A 12,383-nucleotide genomic window follows, 5' to 3' on the forward strand; every position below is an offset into this window, starting at 1 on the left:
GTGCATTTTTGGACGGGACAAGCAATAATATGGCACCATTTAGACCGATATTGCCATTCTTTCAACGATCGAGTATTCTAAAGGCGATTACGACTATCACAGTTTTTATAAAGGAGATCGTGGAGGAGTTCTGGAAGAATGCAAAGCTCGAAGAGGAATGTATAAAGTCGGTGGTGCAAAAGAAAGAAATTATCATGTCCAAGCAAGTCTTGCGTGATGTGTTGGATATAGGTGATGAGTCAACTGACCCGACTGCTTTGGATGAAAGGATTGTTAAGGGATGCTTATCAAGGATGGGATATCAAAATGATTTGCACAGAGTTGGTTACTTGAAGACTAGATTATTGAGGCCATTCAAGTTCTTGGTTCACGTGATTGTTCATTGTTTAGGTTATTGAAAATGACGTTATGAGGAGATTTTAGATTACCAGATGTGCATGATGACCGCATTGTGCTTGAACTTGAAATATTACTTCTCTAAGGTTATATTTGAACATATGAAGATGTACTTTGAGAGTAAGTGGCTGATGTACCTGAGATTCATCCAGTTGATTGTTGATCATCAATTCCCATAAGTTGTCAAGACTAGTGAAGAAATGAAATTGGCTCACATGTCTGTAAATGGGTGTGCCAAGTTGAAGTCTTACATGAAAAAGTCGGAGGAAGAAATTCATGTGTTTCGTGCTGTCTTTGGACATCTACGAGATTCTGATTATGTTGCACCTACGATAACAAGTGGAGAAAGGATTAAAGCGATTCGGATCGGGAGAATGAGCTTGTTCGTATGCAGATGTTCGTGCCAATAGGGATGAGTCGATGGTTTGCAAAATCTGAGGCCTAACATGCTGATGAAGCAGAGGGGTCTCAAAATACCAAGAGGAAGCGTAAGCTTATAATTAAAACTAAACAAGTAACACCTCCTACTCTGTTTGAACAAAAACCACATGTTGTTGGTGCTAAACAAAAACGAAGATTCAACTAGAAAGGAAACATAGTCTGATTCTGAGACTAGAAGGAGAATATTGGATGATCCTAGTGCACTTTTTGAAATGAAAAAAGAGAGGTGTTCGAAGAAGAAGCTTGATAAAGATGATACATATGTGCCTGAGTCTAACCAGCCAAAGAAGAAATGTGTTAAACATATGGCTAAAAAGGCTAAATCTGGTCTGAGTTTGGTTGATGAACCAGAGGATTTGAATGTTGTGGTTGCTCAAGATCAAGAAATAAATATTGAAAAGCCTTCTAAACCTGCTAAAGCTGATCAAAGTGTTGAACTTGAGAAGACACTAGTGTTTGATGTAAACTTCGATGATGCTATAGATAAATTGTTGAATACTCCGCGTGCTCAAAAGTCTATTCCACGATCTACACCAACAGTTGAAGAACCAGTTACCAAAGAAACTCCTAAGACTGATCCAAAGGTCTCACAACAATCTGCTGGTATTTATTATGATGCTTATTTTTGTTGGATGGGCCGTCGAGAATGGAATTCAATGTATTGAAAGACAAGATTGATAATCAAGAGGTCAGGATCACAAGTTTGGCTGAGGAGAATGATAGATAAGAGCTGAGATTCCTGAAATCAAAAAGAGTTTGGAAGAAAGTGAAAGAAAAATAAAGATACAAGATGATTTGTTGTATGGGCATATGAAATTTTTTGTTATCATTGAGAAGAATCTTGGTATTAGACTTAACTCCGAAGTGGATCGTGATGAAGCGAGTGACACGGTATTGAACATGTGTATGGGGGAGATATTGGTGTTGTTGAGGGTATGTTTTGGGTTGAGTATGACAATGAGAGAGCTGCTGATAAAGGAAAGTCTAAAATTGAAGATCCGATCTTTGTTGATGATTCAAATAAAGAAGATGCCTTTGTGCAGGCTGGGGGGTCTAGCCAGACAGTAATAATTGTGGATGAACCTATGGATGAGTGTGCACCAATTGTGGTTGTACCTGTTGAACAACATGTTGAGGAAACCAAGGTTGTTGAAGAGGAAGATAAAAACAAAGAGGAAGAAGAAGTTGAGGAAAAAGAAAAGTTAGATTTTGGTGATTCAGCTGACGATTTTTACTAATATGGATGATGATGATGATCCACAAGGCGGTGCTGGTGCATTGTCAGGAAAAGCTGATAAAAAGTTTGACTTTGTTGGTGGTAATGTTCAAACTGATGAACCACAACAAGAGTCTGAAACTAAAGATGCTTCTACTGATAAACCGTTGGAGGAATTAGAAGATTTTTATATTTTTTCAGATCCTTCTATGTTTAAAGTATCAAAATATGGAAGATGAGTTAGAAGAAGGAGAGATACTGGTTGATAAGTCTTAATTAGCAAAGATGTTAGATGTATCGGTTGATGATCTAACATTCGACTTTGAAAAAGACATCTCCGAGGCAAGTATAAATAAAGACTGGTTGAATCAAGATGTTGTATTTGATAAGAGACTAGAGTATGCTAAATATGTGGGAGAATCAGAAGAATTTGATTCTTTTGATGAAGTATTCGATAAAGAGATTGAAATGGAGCCGGATCCTTCTAAACAGCCCAAGAAGTTCACAAAGGAGGAAATGAAGGGTTGGTATTCTGATCCTTCTGTTGAGCCAAAGCAAGTATACTTAAACCCAGTGAAATATTACAAGAAAATTCAAAAGGATGTGGCGTTGGTAAAGTGTATAAGTATAGCTTATTTGAGTAAAATTCGGAAGATTGCTATACGAAGACTATTTGGAATTCAATACTTCAATAGTTTGATTGAGCTTAAATCGTTACCATGGTTTTATGTGTATGACATTTGTACACATTATGACCTACTATACGAACCGAAGAGTGGCCATGTTAAAGAGATATGGGAGTTCATAGTGAACGAAGCGAAAAGAGGTTTTAAGAAGTGGACACCTCAGGTTCCTCGTGTTTTCATGTCAATATCAATAAAGAATCCTGAAGGTGAGTTGATTTGAACATTGAGATATTCACGACCAGATTCGCTATGTGTCATACCGTTATACCCAATGGAACAGGATTTCCCTTCTTATTTTCTTTGCTTGTCTTACTTGGCGTTAACTGGTGAAGCCAGTTCTATCTGGATTGTGGAGATAAAAGATATGATGTGATACGAGTTTATGATCCAATGTGGTTGGTAAATTTCTCACAGAAAGACATAGAAGTGTTGCACTCGAGCAGAATACAGTGTTCAGATGACAAAGTTAAAACTCAAGCCAATCAGCTCCAAAAGGTTGTTGATTTATGCTTTGATAAGAATATACATTTTGGGCGTGCTTGGGAAACAAATTGGAGAGAGGTTATTGCTGAACAAGAACGTATTGAGGCGGAGTTTGAAGCTGAACGTCAGGAGAGGATTACTCAGGCTTCATGGAATAGTTTTCAATATATGCCAAGCCGAGTACCTCGTCTAACTTCACAATTAAAATCAACAAAGTTGTGGTTTGAAGAGGCAAGAAAAGCTTATCGCAAGAAGTATTTTGGTATTGATTAAAGACACAAGTACCTAGCACTATCCAAGGGGGAGTTTGTTAGTGAAAAATGTCTAATGCTAGGTCTTGTTTAGTTAAAACGATCTGAAAATGTTAGATTCATTGTTAAGGGCGCATAATTATACCGACGTATAAGAATTATACGGCGTATAAGTATTATACGTTGCAACAACTTATACGACCATAGGACATGTGTATAAATATGCTTGAACTTGTTATATTTGGTAATAATTTTGATTAATCTTTGGACAGAAAATCTTATCACTTGTATTGACATTGTTAAATGAATATGGTGACAATTACTTGAGCTGACATGTGTTAAGTTCCTTTACTATATGTTTTCGCCATATAGTTTAGTATAGTAACACAAAGTGTTAGATCCGTATCGTATTGTATTGACACGTATACGATGACGTTTTATGATCCGGCATCCGGTCTTTCAAATACAAGCCGATTCCGCTTGCAAATCATCAGCAACTTCATCACCTGTTGCATCTGGTTTGAGATCCTCATAAACTAGCTTACAAGAATCATCATATTCATAGCCGGTATCACATAAGTCTTCAACATAGGGAATTATTTTGGTACATTCTTCAATGATTGTTTCTCTCTTCATAATAGTCACTAGAGTGTCGGATTTTGGCTTCTAAAGGAAACCATGTGGTTCAAAACCATTTTTCAACAGATGCTTTTCATCCCCAGTGAGTGCTTTTGATTTCTTTTGATTGAACATTTTCTTCTTAAGCTTGCTCTCTCGTTCACAACTTGTTGACTTATCAGATGCAGCAGATTTCACAGAAACTTGAGACTTAACAGTTTGTGTATAGTTTAGTTTCTTAATCGTTGGAGCCTTCTTCTTGTCAACAACCTCTCTTTTCTTTTCAACTGCTTCTTCACTCTCGACTTGATCTTCTACCATCTTCTCACCCTTGCTCAAGTATTCATTGTATCTTTTCTTGTAGAATGCAAAGTCCTGTCCAAATTTTGTATGGTCAGGGACAAAAAATGGTTCAAGAATGAACCTTTATTGAGTCAGTGTGATGTGCATAGACATCACAGACTTTGTACCACACTTGCCCTTTGACCTTTTCACTTGAGTTACCCATCTTGTATCTTTCACTAGGTCTAGGTGGATCAACAACCTCTCTTTTCTTTTCAACTACTTCTTCACTCTTGACTTGATCTTTTACCATCTTCTCACCCTTGCTCAAGTATTCATTGTATCTTCTCTTGAAGAATGCAAAGTCCTGTCCAAATTTTGTATTGTCATGGACATGAAATGGTTCAGGAATGAACCTTTCCTAACATGAGTTAGTGTGATGACTATAGACATCACAGAATTTGCACCAAACTTGTCCCTTGACCTTTTCATTTGAGTTACCCACCTTGTATCATTCACTAGGTCTAGGTGGATCAACTCCAATAGTCTTCTGATGGGTGATGAGAACATTAAAGTTGATTGCAAAGAGACACAGTGCTCTTTACAAAGTTGATTTTCTCTAACTTGATTGGGCTATTTTGTTTATCACTTCTTTGTCTTGACCATCTTCTAATATAGTCTTCCATGCTTTCCACCTCTCCAACATCAAACAATTATTGATTAGAGAAAACTGGATAATCTTGAAGAAACAAATCATCCTTCTTGATGGTTTCTTCATTCTTCTTGTTGTTCTTAACACTTGCCCTCTTTGGTGACACTTTGCTTGTAGATCTTTCAATGTTTTTCTTTCCCTTGATCCACCACAAAGATAAAATGATATATGTTCTCTTCTCATTTGCCCATGGTGTTTCTTCATCTTGGGAGTAATCTTTGGTAACAAAGGAATCCTGTCCTTTGAGCTTTGCTTACCCTTTCTCATTTCTTTTAAACTCTCACAGCTTGAACATTTGTCACTTGAATCACTCAAATCATCTTTATTTAAAAAGTCATAATCTTGATTATCCAATGATACTTGAATACCAACAGATTACTGATCTATCTTTTGTTGCAACAACCTTCATCACAAACTCACATTTCTCATCAACCTCAACCCTTTTAATGTTTTCAACAAACTCCTTTCTATCTTCAAACACATCTCTGAATTGATCATGATAAGCACTTCTCTTTTTCTTGTCCATCTTTAATGAGTAATTATCATTAAAGGGTGGAAAAACAACCTTATAATTATCCTCCTCTTTGATTTTCTTTAACTTTCCACAAATGTTTCCAGTGAACACCAGATTCTTTAGAAAATCAACCTCATCTTGAAGTTGAGTATTCTTCAACTTCTCATCAAGATACATTTTCTTTAATCCTTCAATTTCAATGGTATATCTTAACTGAATGTTCTAACTGTCCATATAGTCTTGTTCCAAACTCTTTATTTGGTTTTCATATGTTAGCTCACTCATCTCATAGACATTTATCATGCTTTGTAAAGCATTCACTTTGTAATTTACCAACTTCCTTTCTTAAAGTATCATTCATTTCAAGTAATTCAAAGTTTATGAGATTTGAATGTACCTGAGATGAAGAGGATTCAACTTCATTTCCATTCTATTCCATGAATGCCACATTAGCCTTCTCTATGTCTTTAGCATGATTACTCCAGTCAAACACACCATCTTGCTGTGGTTGAGCCAAAGTATCATTTCCTTGATTTCTTGGCTAATTGGCATTGTTCCTATTCTGATGGGTAGGAGCTTGTGGAGGAATTTGTTGGTTTCTTTGAAATGGTTGTTGTTGTGGGACTATTTGTTGTTGAAAGTTGTTGTTGTTGAATTGTTTTTGTTGTCCTTGATTCTGATTTTGGAATTGAAACAGGTTTCTTTGTTGGTTATTGTTTTGAAACTGTCTTGGATGGTTGCATTCTCTTGCAAAATGGCCTGGTAGCTGACAATTATAGCAAATTGCCTTAGACTTGTCAAAGTCAATTATGTCATTTGGTCCAGAAACCAAAGATCTACCACTTCTGTTGTATAACCTTTTACTTCTCACAGCCAACATGGCAGCTTGCCACTTGAGATCCATATCCCCTAAATCATCAGCATCAATTTATTCAAGATCTTCTTGCACTACACTTGTGTGAATTAAGTTCTTGGCCACAAAGACATTATAAGAATCAGTGAACATTGAGAAGAGAGCTTGATAATCATTTCCATGATTAATGTTTCCGGCAACATAGGGAGCATTTGCACTTGCCATAGTGGATGTATCACCATCATCCATCAATTAAACATTAAACCTTGACTTCCCACTCTGATTTCCAGACTGACCAGCAACAAAACTCTTGGGGTTTCAGCAGTAAACTCAGTTGGTTCTTCAATTATAGGGACTTGCTGTTGGTTCTTTGTTGACAAATTTCCCATTGGTGCAATTAGAGCATTAATGTCTAATGCTCGGTCTTATGGGTTTATTATGTAATATTTGTATTGTAAAGGGCTGAAATTGTCAATTTTGTAAAGATGTAATGAACGTATAAGTCTAATCAACCATATAAGACTTATACGGAGTGTATAAGTCTTATATGCTGAAAATAGTCTTATACGTGTTAGTGTTTAGTATAAATAGGCTTACATGTTATGATTTTGTAACAATTCTAATCAGTTGTACTCATTTGTTATATCAATATATTGTATCTTATAAGTGATTGTGTTGTGAATCCTTTATGATATTATTCCGCAATATTGTTTAGTATAATAAATACAATTTAATAGATCCTTATCATCTCGTTTACATGTACATGATGCATAACATGATTAGGATCATGTTCTTTCAAGTGGTATCAGAGCTTCTGGCTCATATTTGCTACTGATTGCAACACATTCATTGTTTAATTGATGAAGATATAAAGATTCTAAGTCAAAGTCAAAACCGATCACATATTAATCAATTAATCATTCGTCTATGGAGTATAAGTTCATCTGGTTTACGTATAAGTGAGTTACATGTGGAATTAGGTTATATGCTACAGTCTGCATAAGTCATATGACGTATAAGATGAGTTTGGCCGTATAAGATGTTTATGCGTATAAGCTGGTTTTACGTTGATTCTTGTTAACGTATAAGTTACACGTTTAAGGGTTTACACACTGAAATATATACGATTGGTTGTTGGTCAGCATATAAGGTGTTATACGAAGAATAGCTTATCCGTTCGTATAAGGTTACATGCTTGATTTCTTGTTTTCTTGGTGTTGTTGTGCAAAGATTGCAAAGATGGAAGATTTAAATGCTTTTATGACACACACGTCACCAATTATTCAGAATATCAACTTGGAAAACGAAATGGGAACATCAACCAAACCACCGAAGCTACTTAGGATGGAAGACTATCCTAGTTGGGCAGATAATTTTGAAACTTATGTACAAGCAGTGAACTATGACACTTGGGGAGCTTTTGAGGTTGAATATATCATTCCAAGAAATGAGAATTGTACAGGTCATCGATTATCTCAAATTCCTGAAGCTAACAAAGCAAGATTTGTTCAAGAGAAAAAGATTATGAATTTGTTTCAACAAGCAATCAAGTATGAGATCTTTCAATTATTGCAACACAATGGATCATGTCATTTAATATGGGAAGCATTACTGAATAAAGACAGAGGAAATCCCGATATGAGAAAGTCGAAGATGGGTCTGTTAAAGAAAGAGTTTGATATTTTCACCATAGTCAAAGGTGAAACGATGCCTCAATTGACTGAGAGATACTGTCATCTTATGAATGAGATGAAAATATTCGGAATTGATAAAGAAGAGTATGAATACATTGACAAGCTTGCTGATTCTTTTTCTGATGACTGGAATACTTTCATAATGATTCAACAATCAAACCCGATTAATTATGCAGTATTGACTTTAGCCCGATTCATTGAGAAGTTGAAAGCACATGAACTTGAGCTAAGAAAGAAACAGAAAATGAAGAGCACTTCGGTTACTCAGGACATTGGGTTATACTTTAATGCATCACAATCTGTGTTAGGGCTGTCACTTTTACCCGAAACCCGAAACCCAACCCGAGAAAACACGTACCCGAATCCGAACTAACCCGACCCGAAAAACCCAAACCCGAGAAAATATCAACCCGAACCGAAGTAATTTGGGTTGGTTCTCGGGTTTGATTTATAAGTTTTTGGTCAACCCAAATAAACTTTTAGTTTTGAAATTAAATATATATTTATGTATAATAGACATAGTATTAGTGACTAACGTTAATAGAATCTGGTCCTATTCGATTGTTGTCATCACAACTATTATTGATCGATTGTTATTGATAGTTTATGCTTTTCGTTTGTTACTAATAGCAACTGTAATCGAACAACCAAATAACGTCCGATTGAAGACGATTATGGTTCGAGTTAGTTTTACTCTTGTTTTGGATTGTTTTATCAAGTTATGCTAGTTTATTAATTGATTATTTGCTTACGAGCAAAGAATAATATGTTGTTTTAATTTTAGCATTGTAGGTTTTAATTTTTTTTGTTTTTTGTATTGTTTTCTAGGATACTCGAAACCCGATTAACCCAACCCGAAAAAACCCGAACCCGAATTACCAGAAGCCGAAAAACCTTTGAGAGATTCGGGTTGGGTGTCGGGTCAAGATTTACCGAATAACCTAACCCGAAAAACCCAAAACCCGAAAAATGAACCCGAAGAACATCCTTAATCTTTGATTGCTTCTAGCCCAAATATTCAAACTGCTTTGTCACAAATAATAGTTTTGGTGGAAGTTCTCAACCAAATCAATCTTCTAGAATACCACACTACACAAGCTCCTACACTGGAACCCGTTCAACCACCGTTCCTGATCAGTCTCTTAAGCCCGCTAGTCCACCATCTGTTGTTGTTCAATGTAACATTGCTATTAATATCAAGAACAACAATGGACTGATCGTCGAAAACGTTCAAGAACATATGGCATTCTTAGGATCCGTCCTTGAGTCATATAAGTGTTTGATAGCTGGGCGTATTAGTAACTACAACACGACTAAAGAAGACTATGATCAGATTGATCCGGAGGAAATGGAAATGCTTGATATCCGTTGGTGTATGGAAAGTGTTGAGAGAAGGGCACAAAGATTCAGAGAGATTACTGGTAAGAACTGCCTTGATGGGACAACTTCAAAACTAGGATTTGACAAGTCAAAGGTCCGATGTTTTCGATGAAAGGAAAACGGTCAATACAAGAAGGAATGAACTAATCCAGAATTTGGAGATGCTAATCCTAATCCTTTTGGTAGGGAGTACAATCGTGAAGCCATTTATCATTAGAGTTCTCCTGCACCTACTGAATCATCAAAGAAGAATGAAGCATTTTCATCAAAAGTGTGTCATGCACAATTGGAAGAGGGTTTTAACTGGAATTCTATTGTTCACCAAGCAAATGTTGCTGAGGTAATTGATGAGGAAGCTGTAGAACATGTATGTGCTTTTAATGTAGGTAAAGATGAGAACAATGTGGAAACTGATGAGATTTTTGCTGATCAAACTAATGCTGAAAGAATTGATGTTGATCAAGAGAACATTACTGAGGAGATTTCAAGTGATCCTGAGGGGACTGAGTCTACCAAAAGTTTGTGTTCGGTTCCTAATGGATTCTTTAAAAAATTTACCTCCTGACGAGTTTGAAAGTTTTGAAAGATGGTTCAATGGTAAGGAAATTCCACATGGAAAGATTGACTTTGGAATTGATGATGAATAAGATAAGAGTGTAGCAACTGATGAAGTTCATGAAGCTACAAAAGTTGAAGAAGTGTGTGATGAAAATGTGCCAATGACAGTTGATATTGATGATGTTGAAGTAGAGTCTGCTAATCATGCATTCATGGCTGGTCAGGTAAAATTCTCTACTATTGTTGAACATTTTTGTGAAACATGTGAGGAAATGGATTTTGTGATTAATTCACTTAAAACATATTATAACAACATGTTTCAAGATTATAAAAAAGTAAAAGAAGCTTTTGATAAACTTCAAAAATGTGAGAAAAGCTTGTGGGTGAATATCCTACAAGATGAGAAAACAATTTCTATGTTAACTCACACAGTAAAAGATAAACAAATTGCTATCAATAGGCATGTTGATGAGAAAGTGGAATTAGAAAGGGAACTTCAATTGATTAAAATTGAAACTGAAAGAGTTGACACTAAACTTAAAAGCTATTCCGCCTTATCGTATGTCCTTGATCGCATTGTTCCTAAACATTCTGTAGAGGACAAAAAGGATGATTCGAAATATCATGTTATTCCACCACCAATTTGGAGCTTTTATGTTCCAAAAGAGCCTGGGTCACCACATCATTAGCCTGAAGGGTTTCTTAAGGCGATGAATGTTGAGACTGGTTCACCACATCATGATATTTCTTCATATGTTTCATGTGATGAGCAAAATGTTAAAACTTTCAACAGATCTGACTGTGAGAGCGAAGTGGGTAAGAAAGTTGCTGAAGTTGTGAGAGCGACTTGAAGAACAACCTTGCTTGATGAAGTGCAGTTTGCTCGAGCTAACGCTTTGAAAAATTCTAGAAGATAATATTAGTGCATGGTTTTGGTCATCTCGAGTTTTTGTAATCGTTTGTATTTATTATTATTATAATCGAAGAATATATTTTGGTAATTACAAGCCCATACGTTAAAGTATAAATAGTCATTCGTTAAGCATGTTTAACGAATGATGGTTATTTTGTTATTTTTGTCCATTCGTTAAGGATGTTCAACAAATGGACCTTAATCGTTATTGATATGTATCCATTTGTCATGGAATGTTGACGAACGGGGTATAGCGAATGACTCATTCGCTATACCATTTTGTTATTTAATGTAATGAAGACGAATGAAGGCCATTCGTTACGGAATATGTAACGAATGGCATTCGTCTTCTTTATATAGGCTAATCCAGCCTGCAAAATTTAAGTTGTTGTTAAAGTATTTTCTCTCCAAGTTGTTACACTGCCAATTTATTCACACACTTCATTTACCAATTAACCTATAACACACATTTGCATATCATATAACTAGATTTGTTAGTTAATCGATATGAATTGATCAATCGACTGAATCTCAATCTCTCTCAAGTGGTATCAGAGCAGCCGGGTTAGATTGTGTATGTGTTAAGGTAATTCATCATGAATTAATTGATTAATTCATTGTTCGAATATTAAATATAAATCTGAAGTTGATTTTAGTGATTTTCATTGAATTAACATGATGCGATGTTAATTAGATGATAAACTGATTGGAATTGGATTCGGTATTGGTTGTTTGGATGGTGTGGTTGTTGAATTGTGTTATTAAAGTGAATTGGAATGGAATTGGATTGAATTTGCGTGTTACGGAAACAGAGGTTTCTGTTTGTGTTGATTTTGGTTTTTGGACTTAGTTTGGATAGATTATAGAGGTTCGGAATGGTTCAGGATTGTTCAAGTGACTGAGACGAGTTGATTGAGTTATTGTTTGTGTGATCTGGTTGAGAATTGGCTGATATATCCATAAGTTTATGTTAGTTTGGATCATTGTTTGAATCTGGGGATTTCCATATATGGAAATTTGCTTTGAATATTTGAAGATTCAAAGACACATTCTTTATGTCTTAATCATCCGTTCGTTATTAATATTATCTTTCAATGTGATATCACCTAAACTCGTGGTTAGGCGAAATCTAACACGAGTGGATTCAATATAAAGTGAGTAAAACACAACATTCTAATAAAGTTGCTTCAAAACACACTTATATTCACGTCGGGTGCTTAAGGACAATAGGTTACAAAACAACCGATACTTCTATTGTCTCTCTTTCTAACGTCTACTAACAAGTTAACCTAGTTACAAGGTTTATATAGAGACTACACACAAGCCCAACACTACCCAAAATCCCAACAAGATCCATGTGATCTCGGTTCACAAAGTAAGCCCAAA

This window comes from Bidens hawaiensis, unplaced genomic scaffold, assembly GCF_021521415.1.
Source record: "Bidens hawaiensis isolate Kalapana, Puna unplaced genomic scaffold, B.hawaiensis_p1.1 tig00006906_1, whole genome shotgun sequence".
NCBI classification, from domain to species: domain Eukaryota; kingdom Viridiplantae; phylum Streptophyta; class Magnoliopsida; order Asterales; family Asteraceae; genus Bidens; species Bidens hawaiensis.